The sequence below is a fragment of the Puma concolor genome, chromosome B2 (assembly GCF_028749965.1).
Source record: "Puma concolor isolate L17-30 chromosome B2, mPumCon1.1.hap2, whole genome shotgun sequence".
In the NCBI taxonomy this organism is placed as follows: domain Eukaryota; kingdom Metazoa; phylum Chordata; class Mammalia; order Carnivora; family Felidae; genus Puma; species Puma concolor.
Genome location: NC_141671.1, coordinates 89398751 through 89426526, shown reverse-complemented (window position 1 = coordinate 89426526; position 27776 = coordinate 89398751). Strand labels below are relative to the sequence as shown.

General features: G+C 36.8%; 1 long non-coding RNA gene across 1 annotated transcript in view; it reads right to left on the bottom strand.

The window, feature by feature from the left end:
- Positions 1-835: 835 nt before the first annotated feature.
- Positions 836-27776, bottom strand: part of LOC147581102 (uncharacterized) — a 321165-nt gene continuing 294224 nt past the window's right edge. Inside the window, exon 3 of the long non-coding RNA XR_015251412.1 lies at positions 836-932. This is a non-coding gene — a long non-coding RNA (uncharacterized LOC147581102). The remainder of the gene's footprint in view (positions 933-27776) is intronic.

The window sequence follows — 27776 nt, the reverse complement described above, 5'->3', positions numbered from 1 at the left end:
AATATATACAACAATCCCCAAATTAATTTCCAGAAGCACCAAAAGTTCCAAATTATGGATGGAAACACTAAATTAACTAGAAAATGTTTCAAAGTTCTGGGTTTCTTTTGAGAGGATAGTACCCTGTCTCAAGAGCAGAGAGAGGTAATCTTAATATGTAACCTTCTTAAAAACTGGACGAAGGGGATGCTAGTATGCAATGGGAAAGTTTCCTATATGAATAAATTATATGGTCTATAATTTGCTAATATTCAAACTATTTAATAATGTACTGAATTTTTTCTTTTCTTTTTTAATTTTATTTATTTATTTATTTATTTATTTATTTATTTATTTCTCACTGAGGTAAACCTCTTGGGTTTAACTCAGAGTCATGTCCATCAAAGCCTTTCTGAGGCAAAGAATGAGCCTGTACACATAAGACAATTCCCCAAGGAAGATATTTTCTAATCTTTTTTAAAAAAATTTTTTAATGTTTATTTATTTTTGAGAGAGAGAGTGAGACAAAGAGTGAGTGGGGGAGGGGCAGAGAGAGAAGGAGACACAGAATCTGAACCGGGCTTCAGGCTCTGAGCTGTCAGCACAGAGCCTGACATGGGGTTCAAACTCAGGAATGGCAAGATCATGACCTGAGCTGAAGTCAGACACTTAACCAACTGAGCCACCCAGGCACCCCAGATATTTTCTAATCTTAACCAAACATTGCCCTTCCTTCCTGAGTCTAAAACTACAAGGTAATTAATTCCAATACAAGAACCATTATAAAATCATTTTAGAAGACCCTCGACAAGGGTAAAATTGGCCTCATTATCTCAGTGTACTCACACATTTTGTGCACAGGCTCAGGACATAAGGAGTCAAAACCACCTCTGATGCTTCTTGACAGATTGGAGATGAACCGGATTCCACAAGGGTGCACACACCAAGGACATCTAGAAGCCAAATGACAAAAAATTAAAATTTACAGATTCTGTCTGTGCAGACACAGGAGCAACTCTGATATTTTTAAACTCTGAGTGTACCATCAAGAGAATCAAGTCCATTTTTTGTTATGCTTTGTTATTTCAAGACTTCATCAAAAATAGCCCCATGCCCTGACACCAGATCTTCTATGTCAGAAACTTACTCCTCTGTAATTTATGTTAGCCTCAGTTTTCATTTCAAGAAGGATAGAATTTCAGATAAGATGTTGGCTTTTCATGAAGATTTATTCAAACATTTCATGAATTTTATAATTAAAACTTTAATTCATTTGCAGAAAGAACATCTTAAAATGTCTAATAGAGTAGTTAAGAAGACAAGCTTTGAGAAACTGGTATGAGTTGGAATAGTTTCTTGCAGATAAAAATGGAATAATAATAGCACCTACTTCATGATGGAGATGCTAGGATTAAAATTAAGCATAACATTTGACATATGATATTTTAAAAATATGAAATTTGTTATTTTAATTATTAGTTCCCATTCACTCAAAATTCACATACACTTAAGAACCACCTTTCTTACTCCCTTTGCAGGTAATTACTCCTTTTTAATTAATGAAGGCAATTACTTTAGAATATTTTCCCATAGTCAAAGGAGAAAAGCAGAAAGCTTTAATGAAAACAAAACAAAACAAAAACAAAGAACTTTCAGTGAGCTAAGGGACTACCTTAAACCTGAAAATCAAGATTAAAAAAATCAGTAGCAGGGTCCTCAGAAATAAAATCCAACAACTGTACAGCACTTTGTAACATCTAGTAAAAGCATGAGACCAAGCGCTAGGAGCTGCACTATGTCCTATCAGTTCCCTCTACTTCATGCAGTGTCACTAAACACGTACAGCAGACTCCTTAGTTCTTTATTTTCCTCAGTTTCTCCGAAATCAGAATCAAACAAAATGCTTCTAAGTGAGTAGTTTATTTGAATGCAGTCCCAGAAAGTATGATCAGGGGATAAGTGAAACCAGAAGGAGAACAAATAAATACAAGGATGTATAATCAAGTCAGTGTAAGCCACTGGTTGCTTCACCTAGTAAGACCTTCTAAGAAGCCTTGTGGTACTGACTTTAGAACCTTGTCCCCAAAGGAAGAAAAGGGGAAACATTAATCCACAGCCTCCCATTCCACAAAGGCCAAAGGGCACTCTGAATGTTGCCACCTACATTGCAACTCCAAGTTTCTCATATATGATTGCCAAACAGGTTTCTACAGGTGGTCTCATGCCATGTGTGAGTGAGACATTATTAATTTGCATCTACATAAAATAAGCCAAAGCCTGACTGCAACTGACAGTAACAGCCACAGTTGAAATAAGTGTTGAGAATTTAAAATAATGTACTAGAGTTGAGCATACAAAAATCAATCAAGGGCGCCTGAATGGCTCAGTCGGTTAAGCATCTCACTCTTGATTTTGGCTCAGTTCATGACCTTACAGTTTGTGAATTCAAGCCCCATGTCAGGCTCTGCACTGACAGTGTGGAACCTGCTTAGGATTCTCTCTTTCACTCTCTCCGTACCCCTCCCCTGCTCAGACACATTCCCTCTCTCTCTCTCTCTCTCTCTCAAAATAAATAAACATTAAAAAATTAAAACAAAAATCAATCAGTGTAATACATTACATTAATTAGAATGTAGCAGGGGAAAAAAACAGGTCCTGGTTCAAGACAGCAACATAGGGAGACTCTGAACTCACCTCTTCCACAGAACACACCAAATTATACCTATTAATAGAACAATTCCTCTTGAAGAAGAACGGAGGGCTGACTGAACCGCTACTAAACAACCGAAGACAGAGAAAATGGCAAGAGAACAGGAAGACAGACCGAGACAAAGGGAACCCCCATCCCTGAGCTCCTAATAGCAATGGGGAAGGATTAGTACTGAGGATACTGTGCGTCTATCGTTAGGCACAGAAAAAAAGCCGTGGTTGAAAAGAGCAGCTAGCACTTAAAAGGGACAACACAACTCTGCCAAGTGGCAGAGGAGATGCAAGAAAGCTCTTCAGATCAGAGGGACTGGAGAACACGTGGTTTATGCTCCCACCTCACTTTAAAAGCCTTGACCACAGCAGGGTCTGGACACTGTCAGGCAGTCCCGTCCTCTCAGTGAGTTTGCCACTTCAGAGAGCCCAGGGTCCATAAGCACACACCATCTGCCCTGTGTGCTGGGACACAAAAAACAACCTACAGTTTTATAGGATTGGAGGGCGCTGTTGTTTTACTTTTTAAAATTTATCTTGCCTTTTTTTTTCTCTCTCTGTTTGGTTTTATCCTTTTATTATTCTTTTTTGTTTATTTCTTCTTAATTTTTTCTTTTTTTATCCTTTTTTAAAAATGTTTTTCTCTCTTATTATTCTACTTTTTTTACTATTATTATTTTTTAATTATTCCTTCTGTAAAAAGCCATGGTTTAAAAGAGTAGCTAGCACATATATACACAGCTCCAACCAGCCAGCAAAAGTCACCAAGTGGTAATACACAAGACCACTCCTTCAACTTTATAAGTAGCCATTTTGCCTAATCCATAGAAAGAAACAGCAAATCAAGCAAAATGGAGAAAGGATATGCTCACAAAGAAAGAACAAGAAAAAACATTCAGAAAAAGAACAAAATGAAACAAAGTTAAGCAATACATCTGCTAAAGAATTTAAAGTAATAATTGTAAAGATACTCATTGGGCTGGAGAAAAGAATGGAAGAACTCAGTGAGACCATCAATAAAGAGAAAATATATTTTTTTTCCTAAAGTTTATTTTATTTATTTTGAGAGACAGAGAGAGAGTGCCAGCAGGAGAGGGGCAGAGAGAGAGAAAGAGAGAAAGAATCCCAAGCAGGCTCTGCACTGTCAGCATGAAGCCCAATGCGGGGCTCAATCTCACAAACCATGAGATCATGACCTGAGCCGAAAGTAAGAGTTGGATGCTTAACTAACTGAGCCACTAGGATCCCCAAGATAGAAAATATTTTAAAAAGAATCAGAGTTGAAAAATACAATAGCTAGAGTAAAAAACACACTAAAGTGAATCAACAGAATGGCAGATGCAGAAGAACGTATCAACGATCAGAAAGACTGGGTAATGGTAAGTACACAAGTTGAATGGCAAAAAGAAAAGAATTTGTTAAAATGAGGATAGATTAAGAGATCTCTTAGCAACATCAGGTGAATAAAAATCTGCATTATAGGAATCCCAGAAGAAGAGAGAGAGAAAAATGTAGAAAACTTATTTGAAGAAATAATAACTGAAAACTTCCTAACCTAGAGTGGGAAGGGAATAGTAGCACGATGTATTCAAAGTGCTAAAAGGAAAACAAAACAAAACAAAACAAAACAAAACAAAACAAAACTACAACTATGAATACTCTGCACAGCAAGGTTATCATTCAGATTTGAAGGAGAGATAGTTTCCCAGATAAACACAAGATAAATGAGTTTATCATCACTAAACCAGACTTACAAGAAATGTTAAAGGGACTTCTTTAAGTGGAAAAGAAATGGCCATAACTGGACATAAGAAAAATATGAATAAAAAGGTGTAAAATATGAGTACATATACATAAAATGTGGAGAAGCGAGTATTAAAAGAAAGTATTTTTTTGCTTTTGTTTGTTTTTTGTTTTTAGAATGTGTTTGAACTTAAATGACCATTGAATTTATATGAACTGCTATTTATTTAGGATATTATATATGAATCTCATGGTAACCACAAACCCAAAACCTTTGATAGATATACAAAAAATAAAGAGAAAGAAATCCAAACAAAACACTACAGATACTCATTGATCACAGAGAGCGTAAGAGAGGAAGAAAGGAACAGAAAGGATCTATAAAAAGATCCTTTTTGTAGAAAAACAAATGTTTAAAGTGATGATAAGTATACACATAATTATGTTAAAAGTAAATAACCTAAACTGTCCAATCAAAAGACACAGAGTGGAAGAATGGGGACAAAGGAGAAAAGATCCATCTACATGCTGACTCACCTCAAACTTGAAAAACCCACAGTTAATCATCCTGAATGGTGCAAAACTGACAGTTTTCAGGAACAAGACAAGAATGTCCATTCTTACCACTTTTATTCAACGTAGTACTAAAAGTCTTAATCACAGCAATCAGAAAAGAAAAAGAAATCAGAGCCATCAATATTGGTAAAGAAGTTAAATTTTCACTATTCGCAGATGACATAATACTATACATAAAAAATCCTAAAGATTCCAAGAAACTACTAGAAGTAATAAATGAATTTAGTAAAGTGGCAGGATACAACTAGCACTTAAAAGGGGCAAAACAACTCTGCAATACCCAGATATTGGTAGCGTTTTTATACACTAGCAACAAAATTGCAGAAAGAGACACATTAAATAATCCATTTACAATTACACCAAAAACAAGAAAATACCTAGGAATAAACTTAACCAAGGAGGTAAAAGATCTATACTCTGAAAACTATAAAAAATTGATGAAAGAAATTGAAGATGACACAAACAAATGGAAAGATATTCCATGCTCATTGACTGGAAGAATTAATATTGTCAAAATTTCCATGTTACCCAAAGCAATCAACAGATTCCATGCAATCACTGTCAAAATACCAACAGACTTTTTCACAAAACTAGAATAATACTAAAATTGTATGGCACCACAAAAGACCCCAGATAGCCAAAACAATCCTGAGAAAGAATAAAGCAGCAGGTATCACAATCCCAGATGTCAAAATATACTAAAAAGCCATAGTAATCAAAACAGTATGGTACTGACACAAAAATAAACATACAGATCAACAGAACAGAATAGAGACCCCAGAAATAAACCTCTATGACAAAGGAGGCAAGAATATACAATGCAGAAAAGAAAGTTTTTTCAACAAATAGTGGTAGAAAATTGGGCAGCTACATATATAAGAATTAAACTGGAGGGGAGCCCCGGTGGCTTAGTCGGTTGAGCGTCCGACTTCAGCTCAGGTCATGATCTCGTGGTTGATGAGTTCAAGCCCCACGTCGGGCTCTCTGCTGACAGCTCAGAGCCTAGAGCCTGCCTCGGATTCTGTGTCTCCCTCTCTCTCCACCCTTCCCCACTAATGCTCTGTCTCTCTCTGTCTCAGACATAAACAATAAAAAATTTTTTTAAAAAACTTAAAATGGATTAAAGACCTAAAAGTAAGACCTGAAAGCATAAAAATCCAAGAAGAGAGCACAGGCAGTAATTTCTCTGATATCAGCGTTAGCAACATTTTCCTAGATATGTTTCCTAAGGTATGGGAAACAAAAGCAAAAATAAAGTTGGAACTACACCAAAATAAAAAGCTTTTACACAGCAAAGTTAACTATCAACAAATCAAATAGTCAACCTACTGAATGGAATAAGATATTTGCAAATGATATATCTAATAAATTATATATATATTATATATAATGTATATATATATAATATATATAATATATATAATATATATCCAATACATAATTATATATCCAAAATAAAGAATTTATACAACTTGACACCAAAAAAACCCAAAAAGTCCAATCAAAAAATGAGCAGAGGTCCTAAATAGACATTTTTAAAGAAGATATTCAGATAGCTAACAGATACATGAAAAGATGCTCAACATCACTAATCATCAGTGAAATGCAAATCAAAACCACAATGAGTTATCACCTCATATCTTTTAGAATGGCTATAATCCAGAAGACAAGAAATAACCAATGTTGGCAAGGATGTAGAGAAAAAGAAACCCTTATACATTGTTAATGGGAATGTAAATTAGTATAGCCACTGTGGTAAACAGTATGGGGGTTCCTCAAAAACTTAAGAAAGAAGGCCACCAGGGTGGTTCAGTTGGCTGAGTGTCCCACTCTTGATTTTGGCTCAGGTCATGTTCCCAGGGCCATGGGATTGAGTCCTGCATTGGGCTTTGTGCCGAGCATGGAGCCTGCTTAAGATTCCCTCTTCCCCCTTCCTAGTGTGCTCTCTCTCTTTCTCTCTAAAACACACACACACACACACACACACACACACACACAAAATAGAAATATCGGATCCAATAATTCCACTACTGTGTATTTACCCAGGGAAAACAAAAGCACTAACTCAAAAATATATGTACCACCATGTTTATTGCAGCATTATTTACAATAGCCAAGCCATAGAATGGAAGCAATCTACATGTCCATCAACAGATAAATGGATAAGAAAAATATGGTATATGTTGGTAACACACACACACACACACACAGACACACACACATACACACACCACAAGAATATTACACACCCATAAAAAAGGATAAGATTGTGCCATTTGAGACAACATGGATGGACTTAAAGGTTATTATGTTATACATCAGACTCAGAAAGACAAACATCATATGATTCCACTCATAAATGGAATCTAAAAAAAAAGAGGAATCAGAATTATAAAGAGATAAACTGATGCTTGTCAGAGGGGAGGGGGATAGCGCACTGGGATAAATGATTGAAGGATAATGGGAGATACAGGTTTCCCAATATGGAATAAGTAAGTCACATGAATAAAAATCAGAGCATAAGGAATATAGTCAATATTATAATAGTGGTTTAATGGCTTATATGGTAGCTATACTTGTGAACATAACATAAAGCATAAACTTGTCAATTCACTAAATTGCACACCTTAAATTAATATAACACTGTATGTCTACTATACTTAAAAAATATTTTAAAGGAGGATAATAATATAAAAAGAACATGATCATCTCAATTGATGAAGGAAAATGATTTTGTGAGATCTAATATCTTCTCATGATAGATATATTCAACAAACTGAGAAGAAACTTTCATGGTAGATAAACATAATAAAGGGAATGCATGAAAAACTCATGGCCAAAATAATACTCACTAATGAAAGACCTAAAAATTTCCTCCTAAAGTCAACAACTAGATAAGGATGCTCACTTTCACCATTTGAATTCAACATTATACTAGATACTCTAGCCATAGTAATTGGGCACACACAAAAAAATCTGTCCAAATTGGAAAAAATTATTTTTATTCACAGATAAAGCTTGACTGTAGTCTGTGAAAACTCCCCTGTGCCTATGCCTGCAATCATCTTTAGGCAAGACTAAATGTTGTGCAAGTCACAGTTGAGCATTCAATAGCATTGCCTTGGATGGGAGGGAAAGGATAATAAAATATATCTTTGACTGTTCTCTGCTTCTTATGATGCTGAAACTTCCATCTCATTGTACATTTAAAAATAAAAATAAGATTAGGCCTAATACAAAGGTCAACTCTAAATTTTCCAGGAATGCAAAATAACAACTAACTTCTTCAACTCCCAGAAGCCATGATTCTATAGAGACCAGCCATCAGCCTTTATCAATCTTCCCACAAGACATCAAGCACACTTACTGCTTGGATGCCTGCTAGAAAAGTCTTTAGAGCACCCTTTTGGTTTTATCCATCCAAATAGCTTATTACAAAAGAGCAACCTATCCATGCCTCTCTACTGTGGCACAGAAAGGAAGAAAATTTATGAGTGTGTGTGTGTGTAAATCATATACATGTATATATTACACAGGGAATTTATAATTTTATCAGCAACCCTGAATGAAGCTATTATTGTTTGCTTTGTAAAACAGAAAACTGGGGATTTAAAATAACTTGCTAAATGTCACAGTATACATAGAGGACTACACGAGTATTTGGATTCACTCTATGTGACCACAAATCCTGTATTCTTTCCACCCTAGCACACTCTACCAATGAGGCCAACACCTAAAAAAGAAAAAAAGAGGGAAATAAAAAGCAGTTATATCAAGTTTATGATTACAGAGCAGTTAACAGCTTTTTAAAATTTGGATCCATTAAATTAATTATGTATCATTTCTTAATAAACACCCTTAATCTGCTAATAAAACATATGTAATATGAACCCATTTTCCACTATGGTTGAAACACAATTTATTCATATTAAACAGAAGCCATGTTTTAGCCCCCGCTCCTTTCCCCGATATAAGAGATGATCATATACATATACTGTATAGATACTCTTCTCAACACAGCTACAAAAGGCAATTAAACCGAGCTTAATAATTTTGCAGTTTTGCTTGCAGCCTCAAAAGGAGCAAGGCTATGTGTGTAACCCCCTTTTTATGGGATCTTACTGAGATCAGAAAGGAATAATTAATCATTGATTAAGGCACAGTAAATCTCCCACACACTAAGACTAATTTATTGAGCTATAAACCACAGTGCAATCACTTGTGTGCTATCGTTCATTCATGCACAGAAGAAAATTATAGATACCACTTAGAAAAAAAAATACTGACAACAAGGAATATTTTGTGTTTATTTTAGATTAAGAGCAATTGAACATTCACCCATTCAATACCAACACTAAACACACACACACACACACACACACACACACACACACTCTTTATTAGTAATATGCTCATTTTATTCACTCATAATTCTGTTTAAGAAAACTAAGGGGCGCCTGGGTGGCGCAGTCGGTTAAGCGTCCGACTTCAGCCAGGTCACGATCTCGCGGTCCGTGAGTTCGAGCCCCGCGTCAGGCTCTGGGCTGATGGCTCAGAACCTGGAGCCTGTTTCCGATTCTGTGTCTCCCTCTCTCTCTGCCCCTCCCCCGTTCATGCTCTGTCTCTCTCTGTCCCAAAGATAGATAAACGTTGAAAAAAAAAATTTAAAAAAAAAAAAAAAAAAGAAAACTAATATTAAGGGGCACCTGGGTGACTGAGTCAGTTAAGTGTCTGACTCCTGGTTTCAGCTCAGGTCATGATCTCACGGTTTGTGGGTTCCAGCCCCGCATCAGGCTCGGCACTGACAGTGAGGAGCCTGTTTGGGATCTTCTCTCTCTCCCTCTCTCTCTGCACCTCTCCCATTTGTGCTCTCTCTCTCTCCCTCAAAATAAATAAATACACTTAAAAAATAAATTTATTAAAAAAGAAAACTAATATTAAACAGTCTGAAAACACAGGGCATCAGATATTAAGAAAAAATCTATGCCTTGTACTTACAGTAAAAACAACCATTAAAGAAACACATTGTATGTTTGACTCTGCAGCTAGTGAGTACAAGGCTAAAATGCGTAACATGCATTTAAAATTTCTCACTAGAGGTATATAGTATGTGCAATTAAAGAATCATTACTGAGTAATTATCCATTTATTATGGGTACATTGCACACTAGAATTCTGAAAAAATAATAAATAAATAATTGTGCTCCTTTAATAGACCTTGGAGCTAAAAGAGAAAACAAAGTCACAGAATTGAAAGAGATGAATGTAACTGCATATGCAAACATATTTGACACTTCACATAAACATAAATTTATTCCTTTAGACTTCATCATGTATTAACTGAACCCATAGCCATAGCTAGATATGGGGGAGAAACAGAGGTGAATGGGAGAGATGCCTGCCTACATGTCTAATGGGTCTTAATGCATACATTTTTAAGGGCATATGTATATGTATACCAAAAAGGCAGAGATGAACAAGCATAAAGAGTGATGAGGGAGGTGCTAAGGATTTAGTGGTGACCCACTAGCCCTCAGTATACAATGATACTACTCAGCTAATAATATTAACAATTCCTATATTTTCATGCAGCTTCACTGAGGTACACAATAAATCACACCTTTCATCTCTACTAATAATCCTGAATCTTTGATCGCAGAGACCCACTATACTGCTGCCATCCAAATTTGTTTTAGCTCTAACTCAATGCGGAAAGAGGACAACTAGTTCCTAACTTTGACTGATCCGCTACTTCTGACCTCCCTGATAACATCCTTGCACATACAAAACCATGTGTTTCTAGTCCTATTTAGGACCTAGATTATTCTTATTGCTCAGAGACCCTGTAAATAACACAAAGGGAGACTACATATCCCAGCTTTCCTTGCAGATAGAGGGGACATGTAACTCAGTTATGGCCAGTGGAATGTTGGCTGGAAGTGATGTATGTATGCCACCTTAATCTCTGGCTCCTAAAGCAGGCTGCACAAGGCACCACCCTTTTTCTATACACTGCCTGTGGGACAGCAAGGTGAGCTTCTACTACATGTTGAAAATAGTAGCATTATTACAGCAGGGGAAGCTCCTGGATCATTGAATGACTAAATAGTACAAAACTTTCCATATTTTCATCACAGACTAGGAACAAAGAGCTTCCCCTTTGGTCCTTGGTTGCTTTAAAATAGTCTAGCAACCAAATTACTGAAAGCTTAATAGCCAGTACAGGTATCCCCACTTTTTGAAAGTTTGCATTAAACCACTTTGCTTTTATGAAATACCTAGATTTAAGTACCTGTTTTCACTAACCAAAAGGAATCCAAAGGAGATTTTCACTTTTATGAAAAAAGGTGAAAATCAAAAATAGTGTGTAGTGTTTGTTTTTCAGCAAGCAGTTATAAAGGCAATGTGCACCCCAAGCAGCAAGAGTGGCCCCACTCAGCATCTAAGCATCAAGCCACCACAGCTTTGAACTGTGTCTGTGAGCATGTGTGCTTTGTCTCAATTTATTTTGTGCATCTATTAGCAAGATGTGTCCTAAGGTATCAGAAAAGGCTAAGAGATTATTTTTTGTGTTTGGGAATGCTCAAAAACTTTTAATATAAATTAATGGTAATAACTTCCTTACACCATTTTGGCTTACGAAAGTTTTCATAGGAACACTCTACTTTCACATAGCAGGAAAACCTGTATCATGTTATGCTTGTCTATAATGAGTTAAGACACAGAAGAACTGAGGGTAGAAAGAAGACATAACGTATTGGTCAGCTGAAAACTGGCACTTTCTTTGAAGCAGAATTATTCTTTTCTAAACCCATATTACTACTTATGTAATTCTATACCACCCCCACCACCATCACACCAACAACCCCACTTCCACCCTCTGTCCTACCTCCTGGACTGTCCTACACTGTTTTTGTCAATTTATGCCCTTCCAGACCCAACTCTCAAATCATCTTCACAGGAAATCTTATCCAGGTACCATCCCTGTCCTTTGATCACTTCCTCCCTGCATCTCCTGGCATCTACACACACTCCATTGGAGTGAGACAGCTATTTGTCATGTGTTGGATTTCCCTGTGAGTACCTCAAAGGCAGAAGTCACCATTTTTGCCATCCCCAGTACCCAGCCCAGAACGGTACTGAGAGTATATACTTACAAATATTGGTTAAATCCATTCTTAATAACTGACATTGTTATTTGACAAAGCTTTTGTTTCAAACTTTTATTTTTGTCTTTCCAGTGAGATTTTAAACTGCCTGAAGTCAGAGCTATATTATGTACTTTTTCCTCTCACAAGCTTGCTTCTGTGTCATGTATTAAGTAGACACAAATAAACTATTAAGCCATTGTGGTTTTCACTCTATATGTTTTTCAAAATGCTCAGAGGCTAGTTAGAAAATTAAAAGATATTTAAGGAAAAAAGGAAAAAAATGTGTATATTCTATAGTTGTTTATGACTTTTTCTCTTATTCTGAGATATTTTCCTGGGTCATGGGTAGAAGGGAAATGTAAGAAATCTTCAGGAATAGGTACTGAAAGAGTACTCCTAACAATGTCCTATTATTTCATATAGAAAATTAAAATAAACAATGGGCATTCTTTCCATTTCTAATAGGTATGTAACTGACCTCCCACCAGAAACTTATCACCCTATTAAAAAATGTTACTTCTAACACTAGTCATTTCTCCTTATATTATCCCATATTTGCCTACTACATAAGCATATCCATTCACTGGTAAGATTATCCCTATTATGAGAAAAAAATGTACCTTAAGCTACTTTGTTATATACTTCTTAAGGTCATCTATTTCATTTATTTATTTTTTTAATTTTTTTCAACGTTTTTTATTTATTTTTGGGACAGAGAGAGACAGAGCATGAACGGGGGAGGGGCAGAGAGAGAGGGAGACACAGAATCGGAAACAGGCTCCAGGCTCTGAGCCATCAGCCCAGAGCCCGACGCGGGGCTCGAACTCACGGACCGCGAGATCGTGACCTGGCTGAAGTCGAACGCTTAACCAACTGCGCCACCCAGGCGCCCCATATTTCATTTATTAATTCTTTGCTGCTTCATCTGCCTTCTGATTTTAATTTGGATTCCTATATAGATATGTCCATAGAAAAAGGCTACTCATGGATAGGTGAGTGTTTCAGTATACATAACAGTATCTTGTTCATTTATCCTCGTAAGTTGACATTCTAGGATATTCATCAATAACTATGAAATTTGTTAAGTGTATTATTTTGCACAAAGACTGAGCCACTGGCTGTATGCTGACAATGTGGATCATGATCAACCGGACAAGGTAATACCACCCAGTGGAGAACATCATGTTGGCCATCCAAGGTTCCTTTTGGGATGTTCACCTTATTGTATACTTTACAGCTCCTAAGCACCTGATATTATACTCATTTCAGGTCTTACCTGCTGGAGATGTTTTACCAGATAATATTTAAGATTCTCCTCAATCCTGAGATTCCATGGCTCTAAGCTATAGGTGCCTCCAACAAAGACTATATTTTATTCCTGTTTGTATCCCTATTATGGACTGAATGTTTGTGTCCCCCTACAATCCATATGTTGAGAACCTAACCCCATGTATTATGGTTTGAAGAAGTAGGGATTTGGAAAGTGATTAGGTCATGAGGGTGGGACCCTCGTGTATGGGATTAGTGCCATTATAAAAGGAACCCAAGAGAGCTTCCTTCTTCCTCTACTATATGAAGACACAGCAAGAAGATGGTCATCTATAAATCAGAAAGTAGGACTTTACCTGACATCAAATCTTCTAGCACCTTGATCTTGGATATCATAGACTCCAGAATTGTGAGAAATAAATTTCTGTTGTATATAAGCCACCCAATCTATAGTATTTTTGTTATAGCTACCCAAATAAACTAAGAAAATCCCCTTACTGTCCAACATAGTTCTAGACAAGGTAGGTAATCAATATGAACATGTTGAATTGTTTATTGATTTACTGTAGGCTTAAAATTTATTGTTTCCCCTTTATCTTAATTAGTTATGGAGAGGGTATGGAGATTAGAGGTGGTGGGAAAGGAGAAATGTGCTCAATGGAAGAACTATGACGTGTCAGGCATTGAGGGGAGTACTAAATCCTAACAACCTTGGAAGTGGGTGTTATTTTATTTCCATTTTATAGTTGAAGAATTTATAGTTCAGAGAAATTCTTTATTCAGTACCACAATAGCAGTAATATAAATATAACTGGTAGGATTTGAATTCAGAGATTTTCTGCTTACCCTACTATCACTTTCTGCCAGTCCCTTCACCTTTTAACACCAGCACCTTATAGAATTCTTGCACAAAATAAGTGTAGTAAATGTTAACAAGATTAATGGTTCCAGTGTTGTTCTCTCAGCTAACAGGAGTGGTAACAAATGGGGGACTTTATGGTTTGTAGGACATTATAGCTTCTCTTACTTCTTCTCACCCACCCTGCATATCTCCCCTAAAACTTTGAGGCAGCTGTTTAGGAGGCCCAATCAGGCGTTTTTATCTTAAAAATGTACCTATATTATCCTTAAAAGAGTGTAATTGTACCCCTTTGTTTTCTCTGGATTAGGAAAGGATAAAATGGGGGAAAAAAGAAAGACTTAAAAATAATCAAATATATTTTCACTGGAAGAGGCCTAGAAGGCTAAAGAACAGCAGGGAGAAAAAAATCCCAGTAGCTACAAGGTTCAAAGAGGAATTTGGAACTTCCCTGAGATATCACCTAAGTTAGAAGATATGTGTAGCATATGCCCTCTCTTTTGATTTTTCTAAATTCTACTTTATTCACTGAAGTTCACGCATAAGTGGAGTTTTTGTTTTGAGGAAACTCAAAAGACAAGGACAAGATAACTAATAAAGATATTAAACAAAGAGACATTCAAATTTTGGTAAGAGAAATCTAGCACCTGAAAAATCCTACTATATAACTGTCAAACAAATACTGAAGTGTTTTCAAATTAGTAGCTTTTCTGAGATATTGACATGACCCAGATAGGCCCTGACCAAAATTTTTTAAATTGAGAGAAATTGCCTTAAGAATGTAGCCTACAGTTTCATCAACACACTTATCTGAATCTAGAATTTTGGAATTAATTATAATTTAAAGAAGAATGTGTCAGAAAACAATGTATATGTGAGCTTCATTTTCTACTTCACAACTGAATACAAATCAACAAACTCACTATTTGTATGAACCAAAGAAAAACACATCTTTTAATGTTGTTATTTTGGGCATTGACATATATATAACTTAACATATATATATAGAAAGATATATATATCTTAAATATATATATAACTTAAAAATTATAACCAAATATAATATATATAACTATATATAATAGTTAATATTATAGTTAATAATAGTTAATAATATAGTCAATAATAGTTAATAATTTTTAAGATCTATATATTACATATAGTTATAAATATATTTATAACTTAAATAAGGCAGGTGGTGGCACCTGGGTGGTTCAGTCAGTTAAGCATCCAACTCTTGATTTCAGCTCAGGTCATGATCTCATAGTTTGTGGGATCAAGCCCTGTGTTGGGCTCTGCTCTGACAGCATGGAGCCTGCTTGGGATTCTCTGTCTCCCTCTCTCTCTCTCTCTCTCTGCCCATTCCCTGTGCTTGCTTGCTCCCTCTTCTCTCTCAAAATAAATAAACATTAAAAAAAAGAATTATAACTTTCATTTTTTGTTAAAATATCTTTTCTTCATTAAATAATAGAGATCTTTTATCCATTCCCCAAAAAGTATTTATTGAATCTAGTATAACATGGTAAGCACTAAATCCTGTATAATCAGGATGTTCAAAGTAGATAGTTGATGAATTTCTACCTCATAATAATACATAGTTTATCACATAAAGACAGATGTTTTCTTAATTACAAATAATTTCATCCTTTCAACATGTGATGCTATTGGTTATTTCAACATCCTTACTTAGCAACAAATTAATAAACTTATATTGGTCTCCTGACTTTTTTCTGGCCCATAAAGTATATAAATTTGGAAACCAATGGAATCAGGATGTAAGAATAGGTCAAGAAACTGAAGTAAAGGGCAGTCTTGGTCATGAGGAAATGAGAGAAATAGCATTTACAAAGCAGGAATGTTATAATCACAGTAGATATTTTTACAGTTCAAGATCTGAGTAGTAGAGCAGTTCTGGCAGCATTAATCCTTTTAGTATGAAACTAAGTAAATAAGCTGCTGAATCACACTGGAAATACCCACAATTTGCTGTGGACCTCTTATGTGCCATTGGTGTCACGTGTATTATCATTACAACAGAAAAATGGGACATACTATAATTACTATTCTACAAGTGAGGGAAATAAGGTACAATGAGATTAAGAAAATTGCCAAAGGTCACATAGCTAGAAGTGATTCAACCCAGTCTGTACTCCCAAGTCAGTCTTTTCAACTTCCATGCTCTGTAGGCTCCAATGAAAAAGGTCAGTGGTGTAATAGAAACCAAAGTACAGTAAGGCTAGGGAAGAAATAGATGGGTCATCAGTAGGATGGCTGGAAGAAGACTGTGAACCAAGTTACAAGATCACCAAGAAATATCAGGGCTTTTAGAGTTTGTTGGCCACCATTATAGCCTGAATACGAGTCAGAGCACCCCAGAAAACAATGGCATAATTTCCCTGGAACCAGTAAGGTTGTTTTTTTTTTTCTTTTTTACTCCCAGAAGTAATTAAATCCAGTGGCCTAGCATCCCTGGGAAATATTATTCAAAATGTAGTTTCATGGGAATTTGCTTTATGATAGTAATCCCACAGTAGTAAGAAAGTTGTAGACTCATAATTTTACTTCTATTATCAAATAGAAATGATTCTCAGTTTTCCATCTCTATCAACAAGTTGGTAGGGGCTTTATTATTTTTGCATATTTTAAAACCTAGCAGTATCACTTTGGTTAATATATCCTGGAATATGATATCTAGAATCAATTGTGATATAGTGTAATAAACATATAAATCACTTTGTAATCATCAAATTGAATAAACATTTGTGATTTTTTGATATCCAAAAGCCCAATCAAGTTATCATTTTTAAATGTGTATATATGTGGATATATATATATATATATATATATATATATATATATATATATAGCAAAGCCCCATATGAGTACCACCTAGATCAAGAAACAGGATATTAGTATCACCATTTGGAAAACTTTTTGAAATAACACATTTAGGCAATGATCATCAATGACTGCTAACCTTACTGAAAGAGAGACAAGTGGATTACGTTCTTTTTTTTTTTTTTTATTTATATATGAAATTTATTGTCAAATTGGTTTCCATACAACACCCAGTGCTCATCCCAAAAGGTGCCCTCCTCAGTACCCATCACCCACCCTCTCCTCCCTCCCACCCCCCATCAACCCTTAGTTTGTTCTCATTTCTCAACAGTCTCTTGTGCTTTGGCTCTCTCCCACTCTAACCTCTTTTTTTTTTTTTTTTGTTCCCCTCCCCCATGGGTTTCTCTTAAGTTTCTCAGGATCCACATAAGAGTGAAACCATATGGTATCTGTCTTTCTCTGTATGGCTTATTTCACTTAGCATCACACTCTCCAGTTCCATCCACGTTGCTACAAAAGGCCATATTTCATTTTTTCCCATTGCCACGTAGTACTCCATAGTGTATATAAACCACAATTTCTTTATCCATTCATCAGTTGATGGACATTTAGGCTCTTTCCATAATTTGGCTATTGTTGAGAGTGCTGCTATGAACATTGGGGTACAAGTGCCCCTATGCATCAGTACTCCTGTGTCCCTTGGATAAATTCCTAGCAGTGCTATTGCTGGGTCATAGGGTAGGTCTATTTTTAATTTTCTGAGGAACCTCCACACTGCTTTCCAGAGCGGCTGCACCAATTTGCATTCCCACCAACAGTGCAAGAGGGTTCCCGTTTCTCCACATCCTCTCCAGCATCTATAGTCTCCTGATTTGTTCATTTTGGCCACTCTGACTGGCGTGAGGTGATACCTGAGTGTGGTTTTGATTTGTATTTCCCTGATAAGGAGCGACGCTGAACATCTTTTCATGTGCCTGTTGGCCATCCGGATGTCTTCTTTAGAGAAGTGTCTATTCATGTTTTCTGCCCATTTCTTCACTGGGTTATTTGCTTTTCGGGTGTGGAGTTTGGTGAGCTCTTTATAGATTTTGGATACTAGCCCTTTGTCCGATATGTCATTTGCAAATATCTTTTCCCATTCCGTTGGTTGCCTTTTAGTTTTGTTGGTTGTTTCCTTTGCTGTGCAGAAGCTTTTTATCTTCATAAGGTCCCAGTAATTCACTTTTGCTTTTAATTCCCTTGTCTTTGGGGATGTGTCGAGTAAGAGATTGCTACGGCTGAGGTCAGAGAGGTCTTTTCCTGCTTTCTCCTCTAAGGTTTTGATGGTTTCCTGTCTCACATTCAGGTCCTTTATCCATTTTGAGTTTATTTTTGTGAATGGTGTGAGAAAGTGGTCTAGTTTCAACCTTCTGCATGTTGCTGTCCAGTTCTCCCAGCACCATTTGTTAAAGAGACTGTCTTTTTTCCATTGGATGTTCTTTCCTGCTTTGTCAAAGATTAGTTGGCCATACGTTTGTGGGTCTAGTTCTGGGGTTTCTATTCTATTCCATTGGTCTATGTGTCTGTTTTTGTGCCAATACCATGCTGTCTTGATGATGACAGCTTTGTAGTAGAGGCTAAAGTCTGGGATTGTGATGCCTCCTGCTTTGGTCTTCTTCTTCAAAATTACTTTGGCTTTTCGGGGCCTTTTGTGGTTCCATATGAATTTTAGGATTGCTTGTTCTAGTTTCGAGAAGAATGTTGGTGCAATTTTGATTGGGATTGCATTGAATGTGTAGATAGCTTTGGGTAGTATTGACATTTTGATAATATTTATTCTTCCAATCCATGAGCAGGGAATGTCTTTCCATTTCTTTAAATCTTCTTCAATTACCTTCATAAGCTTTCTATAGTTTTCAGCATACAGATCCTTTACATCTTTGGTTAGATTTATTCCTAGGTATTTTATGCTTCTTGGTGCAATTGTGAATGGGATCAGTTTCTTTATTTGTCTTTCTGTTGCTTCATTGTTAGTGTATAAGAATGCAACCGATTTCTGTACATTGATTTTGTATCCTGCAACTTTGCTGAATTCATGTATCAGTTCTAGCAGACTTTTGGTGGAGTCTATCGGATTTTCCATGTATAATATCATGTCATCTGCAAAGAGCGAAAGCCTGACTTCATCTTTGCCAATTTTGACGCCTTTGATTTCCTTTTGTTGTCTTATTGCTGATGCTAGATCTTCCAGCACTATGTTAAACAACAGCGGTGAGAGTGGGCATCCCTGTCGTGTTCCTGATCTCAGGGAAAAAGCTCTCAGTTTTTCCCCGTTGAGGATGATGTTAGCTGTGGGCTTTTCATAAATGGCTTTTATGATCTTTAAGTATGTTCCTTCTATCACGACTTTCTCAAGAGTTTTTATTAAGAAAGGGTGCTGGATTTTGTCAAAGGCCTTTTCTGCATCGATTGACAGGATCATATGGTTTTTCTCTTTTTTTTTTGTTAATGTGATGTATCACGTTGATTGATTTGCGAATGTTGAACCAGCCCTGCATCCCAGGAATGAATCCCACTTGATCATGGTGAATAATTCTTTTTATATGCCATTGAATTCGATTTGCTAGTATCTTATTGAGAATTTTTGCATCCATATTCATCAGGGATATTGGCCTGTAGTTCTCTTTTTTTACTGGGTCTCTGTCTGGTTTAGGAATCAAAGTAATACTGGCTTCATAGAATGAGTCTGGAAGTTTTCCTTCCCTTTCTATTTCTTGGAATAGCTTGAGAAGGATAGGTATTATCTCTGCTTTAAACGTCTGGTAGAACTCCCCTGGGAAGCCATCTGGTCCTGGACTCTTATTTGTTGGGAGGTTTTTGATAACTGATTCAATTTCTTTGCTGGTTATGGGTCTGTTCAAGCTTTCTATTTCCTCCTGATTGAGTTTTGGAAGAGTGTGGGTGTTCAGGAATTTGTCCATTTCTTCCAGGTTGTCCAATTTGTTGGCATATAATTTTTCATAGTATTCCCTGATAATTGTTTGTATCTCTGAGGGATTGGTTGTAATAATTCCATTTTATTCATGATTTTATCTATTTGGGTCATCTCCCTTTTCTTTTTGAGAAGCCTGGCTAGAGGTTTGTCAATTTTGTTTATTTTTTCAAAAAACCAACTCTTGGTTTCGTTGATCTGCTCTACCGTTTTTTTAGATTCTATATTGTTTATTTCTGCTCTGATCTTTATTATTTCTCTTCTTCTGCTGGGTTTAGGCTGCCTTTGCTGTTCTGCTTCTAGTTCCTTTAGGTGTGCTGTTAGATTTTGTATTTGGGATTTTTCTTGTTTCTTGAGATAGGCCTGGATTGCAATGTATTTTCCTCTCAGGACTGCCTTCGCTGCGTCCCAAAGCGTTTGGATTGTTGTATTTTCATTTTCGTTTGTTTCCATATATTTTTTAATTTCTTCTCGAATTGCCTGGTTGACCCACTCATTCGTTAGTAGGGTGTTCTTTAACCTCCATGCTTTTGGAGGTTTTCCAGACTTTTTTCTGTGGTTGATTTCAAGCTTCATAGCATTGTGGTCTGAAAGTATGCATGGTATGATTTCAATGCTTGTAAACTTATGAAGGGCTGTTTTGTGACCCAGTATATGATCTATCTTGGAGAATGTTCCATGTGCACTCGAGAAGAAAGTATATTCTGTTGCTTTGGGATGCAGAGTTCTAAATAGATCTGTCAAGTCCATCTGATCCAATGTCTCATTCAGGGCCCTTGTTTCTTTATTGACCGTGTGTCTAGATGATCTATCCATTTCTGTAAGTGGGGTGTTAAAGTCCCCTGCAATTACCACATTCTTATCAATAAGGTTGCTTATGTTTATGAGTAATTGTTTTATATATTTGGGTGCTCCGGTATTCGGCACATAGACATTTATAATTGTTAGCTCTTCCTGATGGATAGACCCTGTCACTATTATATAATGTCCTTCTTCATCTCTTGTGACAGCCTTTAATTTAAAGTCTAGTTTGTCTGATATAAGGATGGCTACTCCAGCTTTCTTTTGGCTTCCAGTAGCATGATAAATAGATCTCCATCCCCTCACTCTCAATCTGAAGGTGTCCTCAGGTCTAAAATGAGTCTCTTGTAGACAGCAAATAGATGGGTCTTGTTTTTTTATCCATTCTGATACCCTATGTCTTTTGGTTGGCGCATTTAATCCATTTACATTCAGTGTTATTATAGAAAGATATGGGTTTAGAGTCATTGTGATGTCTGTATGTTTTATGCTTGTAGTGATGTCTCTGGTACTTTGTCTCACAGGGTCCCCCTTAGGATCTCTTGTAGGGCTGGTTTAGTGGTGACAAATTCCTTCAGTTTTTGTTTGTTTGGGAAGACCTTTATCTCTCCTTCTATTCTAAATGACAGACTTGCTGGATAAAGGATTCTCGGCTGCATATTTTTTCTGTCTAGCACACTGAAAATTTCGTGCCAATTCTTTCTGGCCTGCCAAGTTTCAAAAGAGAGATCAGTCACGAGTCTTATAGGTCTCCCTTTATATGTGAGGGCACGTTTACCCCTTGCTGCTTTCAGAATTTTCTCTTTATCCTTGTATTTTGCCAGTTTCACTATGATATGTCGTGCAGAAGATCGATTCAAGTTACGTCTGAAGGGAGTTCTCTGTGCCTCTTGGATTTCAATGCCTTTTTCCTTCCCCACTTCAGGGAAGTTCTCAGCTATTATTTCTTCAAGTACCCCTTCAGCACCTTTCCCTCTCTCTTTCTCCTCTGGGATACCAATTATGCGTATATTATTTCTTTTTAGTGTATCACTTAGTTCTCTAATTTTCCCCTCATATTCCTGGATTTTTTTATCTCTCTTTTTCTCAGCTTCCTCTTTTTCCATAACTTTATCTTCTAGTTCACCTATTCTCTCCTCTGCCTCTTCAATCCGAGCCGTGGTGGTTTCCATTTTGTTATGCATTTCGTTTAAAGTGTTTTTCAGCTCCTCGTGACTGTTCCTTAGTCCCTTGATCTCTGTAGCAAGAGATTCTCTGCTGTCAGCTATACTGTTTTCAAGCCCAGCGATTAATTTTATGACTATTATTCTAAATTCACTTTCTGTTATATTATTTAAATCCTTTTTGATCAGCTCATTAGCTGTTGTTATTTCCTGGAGATTCTTCTGAGGGGAATTCTTCCGCTTGGTCATTTTGGATAGTCCCTGGCGTGGTGAGGACCTGCAGGGCACTTCCCCTGTGCTGTGGTGTATAACTGGAGTTGGTGGGCGGAGCCGCAGTCAGACCTGATGTCTGCCCCGAGCCCACCGCTGGGGCCACAGTCAGACTGGTGCGTGCCTTCTCTTCCCCTCTCCTAGGGGCGGGATTCACTGTGGGGTGGGGTGGTCTGTCTGGGCTACTTGCACACTGCCAGGCTTGTGATGCTGGGGATCTGGCGTCTTAGCTGGGGTGGGTAGGCAAGGTGCACAGGGGCAGGAGGGGCAGGCTTAGCTTGCTTCTCCTTAGGTGATCCACTTCAGGAGGGGCCCTGTGGCAGCAGGAGGGAGTCAGATCCGCTGTGGGAGGTTTGGCTCCGCAGAAGCGCAGAGTTGGGTGTTTGCGCAGAGCGAGCAAGTTCCCTGGCAGGAACTGGTTCTCTTTGGGATTTTGGCTGGGGGATGGGCGGGGGAGATGGCGCTGGCGAGCGCCTTTGTTCCCCACCAAACTGAGCTCTGTCGTCCGGGGGCTCAGCAGCTCTCCTTCCCTTTGTCCTCCAGCCTTCCCGCTTTCTGAGCAGAGCTGTTAGCTTATGACCTCCCAGACGCTAAGTCGCGCTTGCTGTCAGAACACAGTCCGTCAGGCCCCTCCGCTTTTTGCAAGCCAGACTCGGGGGCTCTGCTTGGCCGGCGAGCCGCCCCTCCGCCCCGGCTCCCTCCCGCCAGTCTGTGGAGCGCGCACCGCCTCGCCGCCCTTCCTACCCTCTTCCGTGGGCCTCTGGTCTGCGCTTGGCTCCGGCGACTCCGTTCTGCTAATCCTCTGGTGGTTTTCTGGGTTATTTAGGCAGGTGTAGGTGGAATCTAAGTGATCAGCAGGACGCGCGGTGAGCCCAGCGTCCTCCTACGCCGCCATCTTCCCTACAACCTCAGGATTACGTTCTTTCTAACACAAGTACACACTACCTGTATTCTCCCCCTTTACCCCCATGGAAGGTAAACCAAAGCAAGCCTCTAATTCTAATTTCCAGTTTACAGTAAATACAGAGGACACAGGAACATATTAAAAAACAACAGCGAGATGCAACCAGCAAATACCAAGACTGTAGAAACCTCCATAGGGCAAATAACCTAGTTTCTTCAAACAGCAACAAAAAATGTAAGAAAAAGAAAGAGAATGAGAGCATAAAGACAAAAAGGACTTAATTGTAGAATAATAGTATACTTTTGATCCAAAACAGGATATTTTAGAGAGTTAAAAGGAATGCTATTGATATGGAACTCTGGAGAATATACAATGTACAGTCACACCACTCAAGAGGCATAGTGGTCAAATAAAAGAGGTTAGCCATTTTGTGGGTCCTGATTTGAACAAATGAACGGTTAAAAGTATTGAGAATATCAGGAAAACTTGAATACTTATTGGACATTAAATTTTTTAGTGTGATAATGGTATTGTATGTTTTTAATACCTTTTCAATTATAGATACATGACAAAATTTACACATTTGAAAAGATATGATGTATAAGATTTGGTAAAAAATGATCCATGTTGTAAGTAGGGGTAATGGGGTATTAAAGATGAAATAAGATAGTCCATAAATTCATAATTTATGTATGTTTTTAAGATCTATATTATGTATATAATATAATGTTATATACTACTCCAGTGTATTAATTTTCCTTGTTATGTTACATTTCACTGTATGATTACAACATATATTATTTACCCATTCTAGAATTATTGGACATTTGTATCTTTTCCAGTTTTTGTTTATTACAATGTATTATGGGGACACGTTCAGATATTCCTATTAGATGTGTATTTGGAATGGAAATAACAAGTGAAAGGATACGCATTTCTTCAACTTTGGTTGATGATGCCAGTTTTTCAAATTGACTGTTCAATCCAAAGATACTCCACTAGATTGGTATCTTAGTCTGTTTGGGCTGCTATAACAATAGACTGGACAGCTTATAAACAACTGAAATTTAATTCTCATTGTTCTGGAGGCTTGAAGTCTGAAATCAGGGTGCCAACACGATTGGGTGAGGGTCCTCTTTCCAGTTCATAGCATGTACTTCCTTTTTGTAACTTCACAGAGGCACAGAAAAAAACCATTGATAAACAGTGATCCTTAATTTTGATGTTGTTTTAGTTTGAGTTCCTCCAAAATAGAAGGAGCTAGGGATCTCACTGAGGCCATTTTATAAGCCACTAATCTCATTCACAAGAACTCCACCCTCTTGACCTCTTAACACTATCAACCCCTTCCTCTTAATACTATCAACATTGGGGGGTAAAATTTCAATATATGAATTTCAGGAGGACACAAATATTCAGACCATAGCACCACATAGTAGAAGAATTTGTATTGCTTAACATTTGGTATTGTCCTTATTCTGAATTTTAGCCATTCTGGTGGGTGTGTAGTGGCGTCTTATGTGCTTTAATTTGGACTCGTAGTTGAGTGCCTTTTCCCTATGTTAATGGCTTGTATATAAAACAAGTCTATTTTTCTAAAGTATTACCTCTCCTATGTTATGTATAGGTTTTCTTTCAGGATATAATCTTTATTTGATTACATTTTAAATGTTTTTTTTTTTAATGTTCAGGATATAAGCTTTATTTGATTACATTTTTGGAAATATCTACTCCTACTCTGTGGGCTTCTTTCTACTCTTTATTAAAACCATCAGCAAGCAGCGATTCTTAATTTTAATGTTGTTTTAGTTTGAAATCCTCCAAAAATAGACCCAAGACAGGAACTTGTATATATAGTTTAATTAAGAAGTGATCCTAGGTATTAGAAGTAAGGGACTAGGAAGCATTAGGGAAGAAAGGAAAGCTAATACAAAGGTGTGTTTTTTAGATCACCAATCTAGGAAGCAGGTCTTAATTCTGCTACAACCTAAAATTGTATAGAATCCTTTCCAGAACTGTCTGAAGGACAGATTAAACCTTTTTATCCCAGGTCTTGCCCTATCATTTTAGGACTGTGCTTAAGATCATTAATCCCATACTTCCAGGTTGTGTTTGCACATTGGCCAAGAGAATGGTGCTAGAAAAGGCCATGGGACAGAAACTATGAAACACTGTCAAAGAGGTGAGCATGAGTCATCATGGAACTATCCTTCCACTAGCTATGGCTGAAATTAGAGACGGATCAAGGGAATATGACATAAGCACTTGTGGCACTGTTAAAATGTAGTACAGTTTAATATTTCCCCCTATGGTTAAAGCATTTTGTGTGCAGCTTTAAAAAATTTCCCATCTCAAGGTCACAATGATATTCTTCCATAGCATTGCTTAAAGTATAATTTTTTTTGCCTTGACATTTAAGTATACAACCCTACTGAAACTTATTTTTGATTAGGGTATGATGTACAGTCAAGTTATACTTTTTTCCATCCAATTTTTTTCTGTATCATACGTTGAAAAGTCAAATCTTTACACATAGCGTCATCTTTGCACTAGTCAAGTACACACATAAGTGTGGCTCTGTGATAGACTAAAGGTGGCTGCAAATTCTTTGTCACTCCTCCCATTGAAAAGTAAAATATATCTCCTGCCTTCTCCCACACCATTGAATCTGGGCTGACACCGTAACCTGCTTTGACCATCATAATGTGGCAAAAGTGATATGTGAATTCCAAAAGCAAGCCCAAAGATATAAATAGTTTCTGCTTTTGTATGTTTGGAACACTCCTTTTTGGAACCTAGCAGCCATCTTTTCAGAAGTACAAACCATGTGGAAAGGCCAAATGGAGACTTGAGATGTTGAGTGAGATCAACAAATCTAGTGATCTCTCAGCCAATGGCCAACACCAACTGCTACACATATAAATAAGCCATTTAGGAAATTCTGTCCCTTTGATATTCCCAAAGACTATAGCTCCAGCTGACATCTTATGGAGCAAAAGAAACATCCTGCTGAGTCCATAATATCATGAGAGAAAACAAATGGTTGTTGATGGTTAAGCCTCCAAGTTTGGGGATAGTTTGCTATACAGCAATAGATAATGAAAACAATATGCTTTTGGGCCCTCTGTTCTGCTCCGTCCATCTGTCTATTCTTGCCACACAGTCTTAATTTCTATGGCTTCACAGTAAATCATAATCTGGTAGAGCAAGTCTTCCTACACTGTTCTTCGTATTAAGATTGCCTTGTCCGTTTTGACAGTCTGTATTTTTATGGAGATTTTAGAGTTTGCTTTCCTTTCAAGCCCCAAAAAATAATTGTTTGGCTTTTGAATTGAATTGCTTTAAATCCATAAATAAATTTGTGGAGAATTAATATCTTTACAATATTGAATATTTCAATTATACTACAATTCTCCATTTATTTAGGTCTTCTTTAGCATCTCCCAATAACATTTTCCAGTTTTCTGTTTAGATCTTTTACATTTTTGTTAGTTATATGTCTAATTATTCAATATTTTTATGTTACTAAAAGATGTATCATAAATTATATTTTATCTCATTGCTACTGGTATATAGATATACATTGATTTTTATATTATTCTTATATTCGGCCACCTTATTAAATTTGCCTATCAATCCTAATAAATATTTCCATAGATTTTTTATTTGATATTTACCAAATCATATCATATTTAATGAAACTTTCACTCATTCCTTTAAAGACTTATTTCCTTTTTCCTTATTTTTCTTCTTACTTCTTTATTACAAAAAAAAATTACAGTGCTAAATAACATTCTCAATTCACTCTTGATCTCAGACAAAAGAATTTTAACATTTCACCACTAGGTATGATTTTCCTGTAGATTTTTTGAAAATAGCCTATATCAGATTAAGGAAGTTCTCTTTTCCTCAGATTTTGTCAAGAGTATATATAATAAATAGATGTTGAATGTTTTTGCTTTATTTACTAAAGTAGCCATGCAATTTTTCTTTTTTAATGTAGTAAACTATATTAATTAATTTTCAAATGTTAAATCAACCCTGCATTCCTAGAGTAAAACCTACTTAGTCCTAATATGTCATCCTTTCCACATATTGTGGATGAAATTTACTAATATTTCCTTTAGGATGAATGAATTACTCTACACTTATAATAATGTGTTTCTCAGTCTTTGATATTAAGGTAGAAGTTATCATGGCATGTGCTTCTGGCATTTCTGTTGAGAAGCCAGATGCCAGTCTAATTAATGCTTATTTGGAGCAATTACAAAAAAAAAAAAAAAAAAAAAAAGGATTTAAAAGCATAAACAAAAAGCAATTGTAGCAGCTAGGACTTAAAGACATTTGAGTGAGCCAGACATCTTTCACTCACAATTCCCTTAGGACATCTATAAATTTGCACAGGCCACAGAGATGCTGAAAAGATGCAGACAATGATATTCTGATGCTGTACAGCTTTCTCCATTCTAAGGAATCTGGAGAAACAAAAATTGGAGTGTGGGACTACTAAGGCAGCCAGGACTTAATGGTCTAAAATCCTGGAGAAAGAGGA